The sequence below is a fragment of the Bombyx mori genome, chromosome 28, assembly GCF_030269925.1.
Source record: "Bombyx mori chromosome 28, ASM3026992v2".
NCBI lineage: Eukaryota > Metazoa > Arthropoda > Insecta > Lepidoptera > Bombycidae > Bombyx > Bombyx mori.
This window is the reverse complement of record NC_085134.1, coordinates 4595785-4610666: the sequence shown is the minus strand read 5'-3', so window position 1 is coordinate 4610666 and position 14882 is coordinate 4595785.

Sequence of the window (14882 nt, the reverse complement as noted above, 5' to 3'; positions counted from 1 at the left end):
GATTAGGAGAGGTGGTAAAGTAGGTGTCTACGTTACTCAGTTCGTATGTCTTTTACGAAGATTCGTGAAGCGTGTGATTGTTCCAGAGTCACTTGCTAATGAGCGTATCGAACTGAATCCTTGCTTGTGAACCAAAATGTAATTCGGGTTTTGTACGAAATGTTTATAAATACTAGTGCTACCTTAGTAGTCGAAATTCGACCATAATTAACTGAAATTATAAGAACATTAGTATGGTTCTATTGTCAAAGTTTATTATACTTCTAATCACAGATTTTTCCAATACCACATTATAGATAAATAATATATTAAAGACAAACAATATTAATTTAGTGTCAATTTGAACACAAACTTAAAACAATAACAAAAGTTTGGCAATAAACATAGAGTATATACTATATACATATATTTCGGTTGTATCAAATACATAGTAATAAAGTGTGATTTTTTATATTGATTTAATGTATTTTTTATGTATAATAAAAAATAATAATAACTTTCTGCACTCCTTCTCTATATTCTCTATACGTGTGGGAAATTTCGTACTCCTCCGTCTGCGCAATTTTCGTAAAAAGGGGTACAAAGTTTTTGCTTCACGTATTAATATATTTTATAGGAATTTTATTGTTGCGTAAGATAATTAAAATAGGCGATTCTTCTGGTTAATTTAAAAGGTCAATTAGTATAGGGAGTTCAAGCGGTGGTAGAGCCGCGGGTGGCAACATTAGAAAACGGGCTTCGGTTACCATTTGATTCTAGGTGGGCTGTGAACTTTTTCACCCACTTATTCAGTGAAGGATCAATAAAATCTAACATACACAGCTTAAAAACAAACAAAAAGAACCATTAACAAAATAAATAGGAACTAAATTATAAGGAACTAAATTTTTATTTTTATTGCCCTTGTAGTCAGAACGAGCACACGGCCCACCTAATGGTGAGTGGTTACCGTCGCCCATGGACTTCAGGAATGCCAGGGGCAGAGCCAAGCTACCGCTTAATACTCTCCACAAGCCTCGTTTGAAGAAGGACATGTCATAACGCTCGGGAAATACCGTGGAGGGGAGCTCATTCCATAGCCGGATGGTACGTGGCATGATTGTCCTTTTAATCTTGTTGATACTAGGCAGGATATTAGTGCGAAATTGCGTGAAGATAAATACGAATTATTGAACTATCATCGATCCTTGATACGTGTGCAAGGGGAATCGAACGTAATAAAGTCAATGAAAGTGACGTTCAAAAATGTGCGTTAGAAAAGAAAAATACATAATTGTTAAGCTAATAAGAGCCTGTTCATTTATTTATTTTATTGCTTTGGTGGGTGGACGAGCTCACAGCCCACCTGGTGTTAAGTGGTTACTGGAGTCCATAGACATCTACAACGTAAATGCGCCACCCTCCTGGAGATATAAGTTCTAAGGTCTCAGTATAGTTACAACGGCTACACCACCCTTCGAACCGAAACGCATTACTGCTTCACGGCGGAAATAGGCGGAGTGGTGGTACCTACCCGCGCGGACTCACAAGAGGTCCAACACCAGTAATTACGCAAATTATAATTTTGCGGGTTTCACTTTTCGATGCCTCCAATGAACACTAACTACTCTAACTCCAAATTCGTAGGTTTACAGGAGTTTAGTTTAAACGAAAAAAGTTGATAAATATATCTGCAATAATAAAGATTTTATGGTTTTTTTTTTGTGTAACTAGCTGATTTACTCTTGCTTCGAATCCCATTAATAATAAATTTGTAATACTTTTAAAATAGGCGATTTGCGTGAAAAACGAAAATTTCAAAATTTTGAGTTAGAGTAGAGTTCATTGGAGGCATCTTTTTATTACACGATGTTATTCCTCGAAGCGTTCACACCGATAGCCACAATAACAAAAACGAGTTACTTCAACACAATAGTTAACTAACAAATGAGTCGTCTATTATCAAAGGTGGCAATCTGTGCATTTGGACAAAAAAAAATTATTGATATGTCAATACAGATTGATTTGAATATAATCGTCTCCTTCAAAGAATACGGTTCAAAACCTGCATTAAATAAAGTTTAATACTTAACCTGTTATTTATCTAAGATGTCGTTCAGAAGAGTTTTGTGACTGCCAATGGAATACAAAGTCAATAATTCGTTTTTCTGATTTACCAATAATTGTCCAAAAGTCACATTGCCGGCTTTGATAATAGTCGACTCAAATGCTCGCTGTAGTAAACGACCGTGTGTAGCAAATGTAAGCTCGAGAAGCGTGTAATTGTCGCTTGTTAATGAGCATATCCAAACTAAAGTAGTTAGCTCAGCTGTATTGAGGTGGCTCTTAGCAGATTTAATTAAAAAATAAGCAACTGCTATTTTGATGTTGATTGCTATTTTTTTTAAGTTGAAGTATGAACGCTTTTTTATTATGAAACTTTATCTATATATATAAAAATGAATTGCTGTTCGTTAGTCTCGCTAAAACTCGAGAGCGGCTGGACCGATTTGGCTAATTTTGTTCTTGAATTATTTGTGGAAGTCCAGAGAAGGTTTAAAAGGTAGATAAATATGAAAATACTGGGAATTAAGTAAAAATAACAATTTTGTTTTTCCTTTCATGTGTCCCCGTCGGACGGATTTTTGTTTGTTTTAAGTTTATTTAATACAAAACTTTAGGTCTTTTATTTATCGATTGAGGCACTACGAAGTCTGCCGGGTCAGCTAGTTAAATATACAAATGTAGAAGGCAAAATATTTCGGAGAAAAAGCCCTCACACTCAAAATGCCAGTGCTTTAGGCTTTCCATCAGGTCGAAGTTCGTAGTAAGTGGAGGAGTTGGCTGTAACGTTACGTAGGATGATTGTCATTAGTGAAAGAACGATTTGAGGAAGAGGAGGAATTAAACATTCACACGTGCAACCATTGCCGCCTTTATAGACATCAGGGATTCCAAGTCGCTGTTTAGCGCTGAGGGTTTCCTTCGAACCTCGTTTTAGATTAGCGTTTAGGCCAAACTGAAAAGAGAAGTCCGTTCTGGTCTTTGAAGTCGTCGTGGCCTAGAGGATAAGACTTCCGGTGCATTCGTATCTAGCGATGCACCGGTGTTCGAATCTCAGGCGGGTACCAATTTTTCTAATGAAATACGTACTTAAAAAATGCTCACAGTTGACTTCCACGGTGAAGGACCGTAAAATTATAATTTGCGTAATTACTTGTCGTAGGACCTCTAGTGAGTCCGCACGGGTAGGTGGTACCACCACCCCGCCTATTTCTACCATGCAGCAGAAATGCGTTTCGGTTTGAAGGGTGGGGCAGCTGTTTTAACTATACTTGAGACTTTAGAACTTATCTCAAGGTGCGTGGCGCATTTACCTTATAGAAGTCTATGGGCTCCAGTGACCACTTAGCACCAGGTGCACTACGAGCTCGTCCACCCATCTTAGCAATAAAAAAATCTTGCTTATATGGGTGAACGAACTCACGGTCTACGTGGAGCTCAGTGGTTACCAAAGTCAGTGACATCAACAACCTAAACGTCCCCCACGGTTCCCCATGATCCCCCATGGTCCCCCACGGTCCCCCACGGTGCCCCACGGTCCACGTCAGTCTTCGTGGTCATCGAAGGCCATACACTAAAAGTTTATGCTTCCATTGACAACAAGTTGAAAGATCAGCTGCCTAGTAACAGTCCCTCAAAACTGGAATGAGTGAATGCATCGCGGCATAATTTTACATGACCGTGGCACCTATCCGTCAGGGCACAATCGTTACTGAAGACTTATTTCTGTCTATTTCACTTCATATTATTATTCAAAATTTTCAAAATAATTTCTGTTATTTTATTTTAAACAACCCCGTAATTGCCTCTATTATCTTATATCTAGTAACATTTCAAAAACATTTCTAAATGAAGCTTATTATTTTCTTGGGTTCTCACAAGACGCAGACCTGATTAAAATAAAGATGAGAGGCTTAATCCAGTGTTCATATTATTTATAACCTAAAATTACTTTCAGCAATATATTTGAATTTGAATTTGAATAGTAATAGCTACATTATGTTATTTCTTTTGCAAGTTATCCACAAATATGAGCCAAAAAGACTACGAGTAGCATTTTTTTATTTGAGTTATTCTAAAGAATTTTATACTTATTATATACTTAGTTCTAGAAAAAGAAATTTCAATCGCAGTAACAAATAAAAAAAAAAAGTAATTGAAAGTAAACTTTATAGAGCCTTAAATTGTAAACTAAATAAAGAAAGATACTTAACGGTAAATTGATTTTGAAGTACAGCTATTATTTATCTTAAATTAACAAGATGTCTTTCGCAATTCACGTACAGTCTAATCAGCACGGTAATTAGAGTGTGAATATAGTGTCGCTTTCGTCTGTTTCATCAGACGCCTTAAGCTCGTTAGCAGCATTGAAAGCGGAGGGGTAATCGTATGCATGTTCAACTGCAGATTCTTAAACGCGCCACACACGGATGCTCGGTTTGCTGAGCACGTTCGAGAATTTTCCGCTGGAGTATAGATTAATTATACTGTGGCTCGTGGCACGCTTTTTTTTGGGCTCCAGTAAGAACTCAATGCAGGTGGATGGGGACCTCTTGCAGTTGGAACGATAAAAAGCGTTGTTGAGAGGCAGTCTCCTTTCGGTCCGATCCGGAGAGAAACTCAGTCGGCTGTGTCTGTGGGTTAATGTACTCGCGAAACGCTTCGTCGCAAGCGACGGGTTCGATGACCATGGTGACCGGTACTTGAGGTACCTAAAAGCACCGTTAATGGATCGGGAGGATCCGAAATGACGTGTTTAGGGTGACGTTGACTGTTAACACCTTGCATGGTCTAAGATAAAATCGTAAGATCTGGTATGTAGTGACTGGAGGCTACGACAAGAGTTTCCGTATCGTGTCGCTTTCTCGAAAAGATGCACTGATGCCGACTGTAAATAGTGTGAGTAAAGTGTTAGTCTAGTGCCGCTGGCACCAGGAGTAAGTATGAGTCTGACGGTGGCGACCTTGGTTTGCGAGTAAACTCTTGGCTTTGTTGTGGTGTTAGCGTAGCTTAGAACTAACCGATAGATTTTTTTTTTAAACGGTAACACGACGTAACCTATGAAATACTGCTGCTTCATTTGACATTGTTGATATAGAGGTATACAATTGTAATTAATTTTACAAAAAGATACCTAGAACGTGTGTAAATTATCAAATAAATATTGATTAAATAACTGTCGTATTTAATGAAATGCTATTGATTGTTCCGGACTGTGTGTCGTAAACAATTCAGATTACTATTCGGAGAATTACAACCTTAAGAACAAGAAAATAGCAGCTATTTTCAGTGTATCTTAGGGTTAGGTAAATACAGCTTAGATTTTACTTGCTAACTGAGGGCAATTGTTATCAAGTTACTCTGTTATACGAGCGCGAAAAGGCATTAATTATCTATACTAATTATCAATATGCTTATTTCAAATAGAAACTAATTTTCTATGGGCTGCAGTGTATTGTGAAAAATATTATGAAATATAAAATGTATCTATATATTAATACGTGAAGCAAAAACTTTGTATCCCTTTTTACGGAAATTGCGCGGACGGAGGAGTATGACATTTTCCACACTTATAGAGAATATAGAGAAGAAGTGCACAATGCTAATATTTACATTAAATCAATAAAGAAAACATTACACACACTACATACCATGTATTTGACGCACACACGCATGCTACTACTATTTATTGTCAAACTTTTGTTCTTGACGTCTATTGTCAAATTGAGAATAGATTAAATATTGTTTGTCTTTATTAATATTTTTTTATAATGTAGCCTTGGCGAAATTTGTGATTATAGAAGTATAAAATACAATCATAATAGTGTACAAACTTACAATTCCAATTAATTATAGTCGAATTTCGACTACTGCGAGACCTCTAGTTTATTATAATAATCTCTAACTTTCGTCCCATTTAAAACGAAATATGATGAAACTTTAAAAACCATTTTCTATTGTTCATTCTTCGAGAAACAACAGAACTTAATGCAAATTATGTCTCGACTTTAGACTTAGAAACTAAGGAAGGTACGTACAAGTTTAGAGTCGGGAGCTTCCGACGAAGGTACCTGATCTCGGGATTAGCATTTATATGAGAACCGTTATGCTTGTTAAAATTAGATGAAACATTAACTTGCACGAAATTGCTTCCGTCTGACGATTTTGTTAATTTTTTTTGGATTATCTACTTTTTGTTTTTGCGAAGACTTAAATACTTAGTCTGGCCATAAATACTGTTACAATAAAAAATAAAATTAATTCTATTGCAAATAACATTTATTACTTTTACAGTGTGTTAGTTTAATACATAAATATAAAACAATTTAAAGTATAAAAAGCTTATTCGAAGTGGTCTCCATTGGCTGCAATACAGTCCTTTAAACGTTGAGGCCAGTTATCAATAGAAGCACGCACTCTTTCCATGGAAAATTTTTTCACTGCCAATCGTACGGATTGTTTTAGGGACTCCAAATTGTCATGGCGTTTAGAACAAGCCGTACTCTCTAAAACTGACTATAAATCATACCAGAGCGGACTTATGAGACGTCTTACCACCAGTAATTACGCAAATTATAATATTGCGGGTTTAAATTTTATTACACGATAGTATCCCTTCACCGTGGAAGTCAATCGTGAACATTTGTTAAGTACGTATTTCATTAGAAAAATTGGTACCCACCTGCGGGATTCCAACATCGGTGCATCGCAAGATACGAATGCACCGGACGTCTTATCCTTTAGGCCACGACGACTGTCGAAATTGTATTGTATTTACTGTAACTACTGTACAACTATTTGTATTTACTGTAACCTTTCTTAAACCATAAAGGTAAGAGTATACATTTACCAAAACGTGAAGGCAAGAGTACACATTTGCCGGGAAATGTACATTATACATTATATTCAGTTCACATATACCTAACTTTTTGGCAAATGTGCACATTTACCGGTAAAAGTGTACATTTCCCAAGAGTGTAATTTACCGTAACAATTTAGGTATATATATATATACCTAAGCCATGAATACTAATACTGAATACCGGACTTAGAATCGGACCCGGAATTAGAGGTATAGGATATTAAAGTCACTAAAAATTAACCAAAGAGACGAGATACATTTCTCTGCCATTTTTGGCGTAATCTAGGAAAACTTAAACAAATCGCGCTCTCAGTTATGAGTGTGTACTGAAATACCCCCTTTTTTCATCAAAGCCGGTTCAGCAGTTTAGGAGGGGTATATTGAAAGACACGTATAGAAGAATAAGAAACAGATATACAACTTTTTGAATGCAAGCACAATTATATCAGCTTTGATATGTAGATAGGCCACCAATGCGGTGGTCCGACCAAATTAAAACTGCAGTGGGAGGTCCCTTAAATGAGTGCAGTAGAATGGCCTCGAGCAGGGAGAGATGGCGCGACATCGTGAGACGCATCAAGTCTGCCCCTTCCAACACTACATGACGATCACGACCACTCTGTCAAGAGTGACACGACTGAGAAGAAGAATGTAGATAGGCAGACTAACAGCTATCTAAATCGGCATCTAAATTATCCATTAGAAAAATAAATTATTCGCAACATTTCAATTACATTTACTTTTAAAGCACTTCCCACGTCCTAAAATAGTCCCGGGCAAAAGATCGCTGAAATAAATATTCAACGCGCTGTTTTATACGCAAATTAATGTTTTTTTTTTATTGCTTAGATGAATGGACGAGCTCACAGCCCACCTGATGTTAAGTGGTTACTGGAGCCCATAGACATCTACAACGTAAACGCGCCACCCACCTTGATATATAAGTTCTGAGGTCTCAGTATAGTTACAACGGCTACCCCACCCTTCGAACCGAAACGCATTACTGCTTCACGGCGGAAGTAGGCGGAGTGGTGGTACCTACCCGCGCGGACTCACAAGAGGTCCTACCACCAGTGATTACGCAAATTATAATTTTGCAGGTTTAATAAAAACATACTTAATTGTTCGTATTAAATGTTCAACAAATGCACGTAATGTTAAGCACAGAATGTTAGGAGTTGAAAATAAAGAATACAAATGTTTTTTTAATGTGTGAACACAGATTTGGTTTTCTCTTACACGGATTCGCTTATGATTATTTTTTTATAGTAGACCCGGAAGTTCATTGATCGTTATTCGTATAAGCAGTATTTTTTCTGTTTCTGCAGTAATGAGCAGTATAGAGTACCGGTTTGAAGACTATTGCGTGAAACGAAACGCGTATGCATATTTTTTATATTATCTGTGCATTTTTTACGCAATCACGACTGGAGGGACTTTTAATTATTATTATATTAATTATTATTATAAAACATCACTTTCACGAAAACGGCTTTTATTTGTCGAGAGTGTGGACAAGCAGAAAATTACTCTTTCATTAGGACTTATCTACTACTATTATCTACTACTTACTAAGGTCTTGAGAGACCATTTCAGCGTAGGTGAGCTCACGGGGCTCAAACTTGACGACGTTGCTAACACTAACCCTAGCAAGAGCAGTGCTTCGCAGAATCTACCACCGGCTTGGAAACGCGACCCACTGAGAAGATCCGGCAAAATTCGACGAGAGTGCATGATGGCTTCGCGCCAGACACAAAGTGATACATGATATGAGTGGAGTGTACTCAACAAGGGGGGGTAACACCTAAACTGAAGTTGGGAATAGATTTCGGTCTATTAAGTTATGATACCCGATGAGGTTTGACTGCACACGTTTATCTTATAAAGTCATCGTAGCCTAAAGGATAAGACGTGCATTCGTGTTGAGCGATGCACCGCTGTTCGAATCCCAGGCGGGTACCAATTTTTGCAATGAAATACGTACTCAACAAATGTTCACGATTGACTACCACGGTGAAGGAATAACAATCGTGTAATAAAAATCAAACCCGAAAATGTGTAATTTGCGTTATTACTGGTGGTAGGACCTCTTGAGAGTCCACGCGGGTAGGTACCATCACTTTGCCTATTTTGCCGTGAAGCAGTAATGCGTTTCGGCTTGAAGGGTGGGGCAGCCGTGTAGGCTCCAGTAACCACTTAACACCAGGTGGGCTCGTCCACCCTTCTAAGCAATAAAAAAAAAGAATCTTATGATTCACTAGAGTAGATTACTCTGACCGTCAAATAAATGAAAAGTTTTGAATTTTTACCAATACTAGACAAATGTCACAAGAAACAAAAACCGCTTCATACTGCAGCCGCAATGAAACCGAGACTCTAAAATTACTTATTCAGAACAAGAAGCTACAAATAAACATTAACGAATCTATTCAAAGGGATACTTCGGTAATGATTCTCTTATTTGAATGTGATTTGTAACAAAAGAGTTTTTTCTCGAAATTTTCTTTCATTTTTCACGATGTTAGACGACTTCCTATTTTATTATAATAAAAATATTTTATCTTATACCTTTAAACGAGTAATTCTTGTAAATATATTATATATAATCTGAATCTCCGAAACGGCTCCAACGATTATTATAAAATTTAGTATACAGGGGATTTCGGGGGCGATAAATCGATCTAGCTACGATTTATTTTCAGAAAACTTTGTTTTATTCGTGTTTTCAATAATCAACTTTATCGATAATCAACTTTATGACTCTTCCCGACATCTATTGGCGAATAATAATACTATTTTTCATAATTGAGAGCAAGACACAATAACACTAAAGCTATTTCAGCAGATGGCGTTGTTAAACCACCGGAAGCCAATGAGTGTTTGGTTTAAGGTGAGACCAAGAAAATGAATTATTATTATTATTATTATTATTAATGCTTTATTTCAGTTATTCTTTTTTTAAAACCATAACATTTTGTTAGTAATAATTACCTTATAATCTATGTTAGTAACTTAAAAAATCTAACACATAACTATCATTATATACATTTTATACCATTATATACATTTTATACCATTATATATATTTATATATATGTTTATTTATATTATTTGTGTCTTTTTAACTCACGTGTTCACTTAAAAATGCCTAAAGGATCTTGGAATATTTCATCATTTTATCAATATGTAATTCGTATTTAAATATAATTTCTAAAATACACAATTTATCAAAAAAAAAACTCGGTCATCGTCTAGTGTATACAAAATAGCGTTTGGAAAAAAGTGATGCTTATGAATCTTTATTTCTTCTTCTTCTTGCTTCGGCTTCCTCAATAATGAGGTTAATTAGTCACCGGAGCCCATAGACATCGACCACGATAATTCCGCCACCCACCATGAGATCTTAATCTCAGTTTTTATATTATAAAAGCTGCCCAGCCCTTCAAAGCAAAATGCATTACTACTTCACGGTAGAAATAGGCAGGGTGGTACTATCTAGCCTTGCGGATTCACAAGGCTACCCACCACCATTATTTAAACAAATTATAGTTTTTGCGGGTTTCGTTTATATTACACGAAGCTATTCCTTCATCCAACGTATTACATAAAAAAAAATTGGTACCCGCCTGCGGGATTCGAACACCGGCACAGTTGCATCGATCGATATGAATGCACCTTTCGTCTTATCCTGCAGGCCACGAGGACTTGAAAATTACATACATACTCTGAGGAATTATTCGAGATGATACCGGCATCTCGTTTTTAACATCGCACCGCCCGCCACCGGAGTAGAGTTCATCCATACTACCTGGAGCCACTGCGGTCATTCACAGTGCGTTTCCAGAGATCTTTTTTGCCACATACCATCCGGCTATGGAATGAGCTCCCCTCCACGGTGTTTCCCGAGCGCTATGACATGTCCTTCTTCAAACGAGGCTTGTGGAGAGTATGAAGTGGTAGGCAGCGGCTTGGCTCTGCCCCTGGCAATGCTGAAGTCCATGGGCGACGGTAACCACTCACCATCAGGTGGGCCGTATGCTAGTCTGCCTACAAGGGCAATAAAAAAAAAAATTAACCCAATTCCATCGAATATGGCTGCTGTAGTGATCAGCGACTATAAAGAAACACGGCGACGTTTTTCTATTCGGCAGCCCCAGATCTAGGACTAAGCCAACATTAATTTACCGAAGTCAACATTGTCTCTAGCAGGGGTTATATAATTCACGAACTGATATTTCTCAACGAAAACAAAGATCGGAACGCGATTCTGTATGCTTTTGTTCGTATCACAGAACAGCCTACGCGAATCGCGATTTCCCCGAAATCACGATAATTGAAATTCGCCGAGTTTCAATCCGGCCACCTCACGTTGAACTTCGACGCTCATCTTTCTGTATACACGGTGACTTTAGATTGGGAACGCTCTATTTAAAACTTAATTTATATAAAGAAAATATTGGGACGTGTTTTTTTTATTGCTTAGGTTGGTAGACGATCTCACAGCCCACCTGGTGTGAAGTGGTCACTGGAGCCCATAGACATCTAGGACGTAAATGCCCCACCCACCTTGAGATATAAGTTCTAAGGTCTCAGTATAGTTACAACGGCTGCCCCACCTTTCAAACCGAAACGCATTACTGCTTCACGGCAGAAATAGGCGGAGTGGTGATACCTACCCGTGCGGACTCAAAAGAATTCCTACCACCAGTAATACCAGATATGTTATAGTTCAATTGAGATATCAACTTGAGCTTGACATTGTGGTTTAGATGGCTTCAGCACATAATAACAGGTATACCTTGGACTCTACAAAGCACAGTATTTAGAGTTGAGTAGAGTAATATATGCTTGTCGGAGAAACCACAATTATTAACACTATCGTCAGACATTATAGGGGCGAATAGGGTGATCAAACTTAGCAAACGAAAACGAATGACAGTTCTTAGGACGGAGGCACCGCTCTTCAAGAAGGCTGCTTGGTAAGTGTGATGGCGTCTATGCGCCTCCATCGGCTAGGCTCTGTCGTAGCACGAAGTTAGCCGAGTTCCGATACCACAATCGTGTTGCCATCTCTCGGGAATCGTGCTCCGTTTCGTTTAGCTACTAAACTAACGACCGTCTCCGACATGCTTTATTGTACACCAATATACGACAAATGCAAAATATTAAAGACATAAGATACAACAGTGTTATTGTTAATAGCAATCACTTCTAGACAACCATCAAGTGAATAGGAATCGTCCAAGGAAAAATATAACGGCGGATACATCTTTCATGGAAAAATCGCACTGCGATCATACTTAGTGGATGTATTTTATGTTTTTATTTTATTTTAAAGAGAATATTTATTACATCGTCTCAAACTTTTTCGTCTGTGTGTTGCATGTCACGTGACGGTCGGCCGCCGAGTAGGGATAAAGTGAAAGGCGCTCGTCAGAGCAGCCAAGGCCAATATGGTGGCACTTATAGTTCGCAGCAGCTGACCGTGTAGTGTATTTTTTTTTTATTTATTTTTTTTCAGGAGGAAATCGCCGGACTTCCGCCCTTCACTGGGGATGGAGGGCGGGGCATGTCGGAGTCGAACCGACTAAAACCTCCTGTCTCTCAACAACCAACGTCCAAACCTCGCATGAGACAAAACTCATGAAAAGGCAAGGGGGGGAAAGTGAAGCGTTTAGTGCGGAGCACATCTCTCCCATCACCCTCCCCCTCGGGACGCCGGACTGGCGGTCGTCGGCGCCACGACCACCAGCCCTCTCGGTCGGCAGGCTATCCGAAGCCCGCCTAGATGGCGCCGGTTAGAATGGTCTATCCTACGGAATACCCCGCTGGGTCAGAACCAGCGTGGGTTGAGGATAGCCGGCCTTCCATCACCCGGATGCTCATGCATAAAACGCGTGCAGAGCAGCTTGCACGTCGTCTTCTTAGGCCCCCTTCGCCGGTCCCCAGGCCGACATGTGAGGGAGACCCGAAACACTTAGAGGGCCAGGGCTTGGGCGAGATCCGCCTCCCTGGCCCCCGCTCGACGGCGGCGGGCCTGTGCGTCTCTCACGCGCCCCGCCGCCTCCTTCTGCGAGATGGTGCACTCGCAGAAGTCGAGCATCGCCTTCCACGACTAGTCGTCACCGAGCATCGATGCCACAACACTCGGCAACGATAAGTCGTTTCCTATTTTTGCGACGAGGACACGGCGCCACCCCTCCCATGCGGGGCAGGCGACGAGCGTGTGCTCCGCCGTGTCCAAGTCGCAACCACAATGGTGGCACTCTGCCGTCGGCTCGGCTCCGATCCGGTGCAGGAACTCACCGAAGCAACCATGCCCAGTGAGCACCTGCGTGAGCCGGAAAGTGAGGCGTCCTCTGTCACGATTCACCAAGTTCACAAGAACCGGGCGAATCGCCTCGACGGTCCTACGACCAGCCGAAGGATCGGCCAGCCGTCTGGACCATGACTCCAGCACGGACCGCCGAGATTGGGCCCTCCGCGCTCTGACCACACTGGGGCTGGGACGTGCCACGCCCCGGGCACGAAGGTCAGCCCGCCACTGATAGTCAGCGGCGAGCGCCTCCGCCTCCAGGACACCGTGTAATGTATAGACTATTATTCATTTGTGCCAGTGCTCGACGCTCTTTTGTTTGTTTTTGTCAGTGTCTAATGTAAACTAGAGGTCCCGCAGTAGTCGAAATTCGACTATAATTAATTGTAATTGTAAGTTTGTACACTATTATGATTGTATTTTATACTTCTATAATCACAAATTTCGCTTAGACTACACTATAAAAAATATTAACAAAGACAAACAATATTTAATCTATTCTCAATTTGACAACAGACGTCAAGAACAAAAGTTTGACAATAAATACTATGCATGCATGTGTGCGTCAAATACATGGTATGTACTGTGTGCAATGTTTTCTTTATTGATTTAATGTATCTTTTATGCATTATTTAAAAAAAATTATTAGCATTGTGCACTTCTTCTCTATATTCTCTATAAGTGTGGAAAATTTCATACTCCTCCGTCCGCGCAATTTTCGTAAAAAGGGATACAAAATTTTGCTTCACGTATTAATATATAGATGTTGTTTGTCAGAGTTAAATGTCGATAATGTGAAATAAAGTTTCACTTTTACCGTGGTTTCATAAAACCACACAACCGTTTTTTTGTTATTTTATTAAACTATCAGTTTTTAGTAGCAACGGTCACGTGGCAACATATGTGGTAACATGTGACTGCATAGTAAAGTATGTACCGCTTCATCGGCTGAGTTATTTAGGTCGTGTTGAAAGCTCGACATTCACACACCCCAAGAAATGTTTATTGAATTATTAATCAGACGATTAATTACTCGAGTCGTCACTTGTATAGGGTTGAAAGGTTGCCGTAAAATAATATTATTTCAGAATGCGTTACTAAAGAATTTTTTGACATAGAAAATTTTTTTTTTGCAACTTTTCTGTCCTTAAATGTGCATGTATCAAAAACCTGGTGGTAGGATCTCTAGTGAGTCTGCACCACCACCCCGTCTATTTCTACTGTGAAACAGCAATGCGTTTCGGTTTGAAGGGTGGGATAGCCGTTGTGACTATACTGAGACCTTAGAACTTATATCTCAAGGTGGGTGGCGTATTTACGTTGTAGATGTCTATGGGCTCCAGCAACCACTTAACACCAGGTGAGCTGTGAACTCGTCCACCCATCTAAGCAATAAAAAAAAAGTCCCTGTGACCACGCGTATTCGAAATCTAATGAAGACATTATACGCGCACTGTTTTATCTTTAAAACAGTGCGCGTTTGACAATATAATATCTGTTGATTTTAATAAACACTTGATCGCATTGATAATTGTGGTTTTTGTGGGCCTGTGTGAAATAATTTGCCTATTTCAATTACTACTGCCTCAAGGTCGTCTGAAATCTAATAACGGAGGTCAGTATTGACGCTGCGTCTATGGCCCGACTACCAATTAAACATCA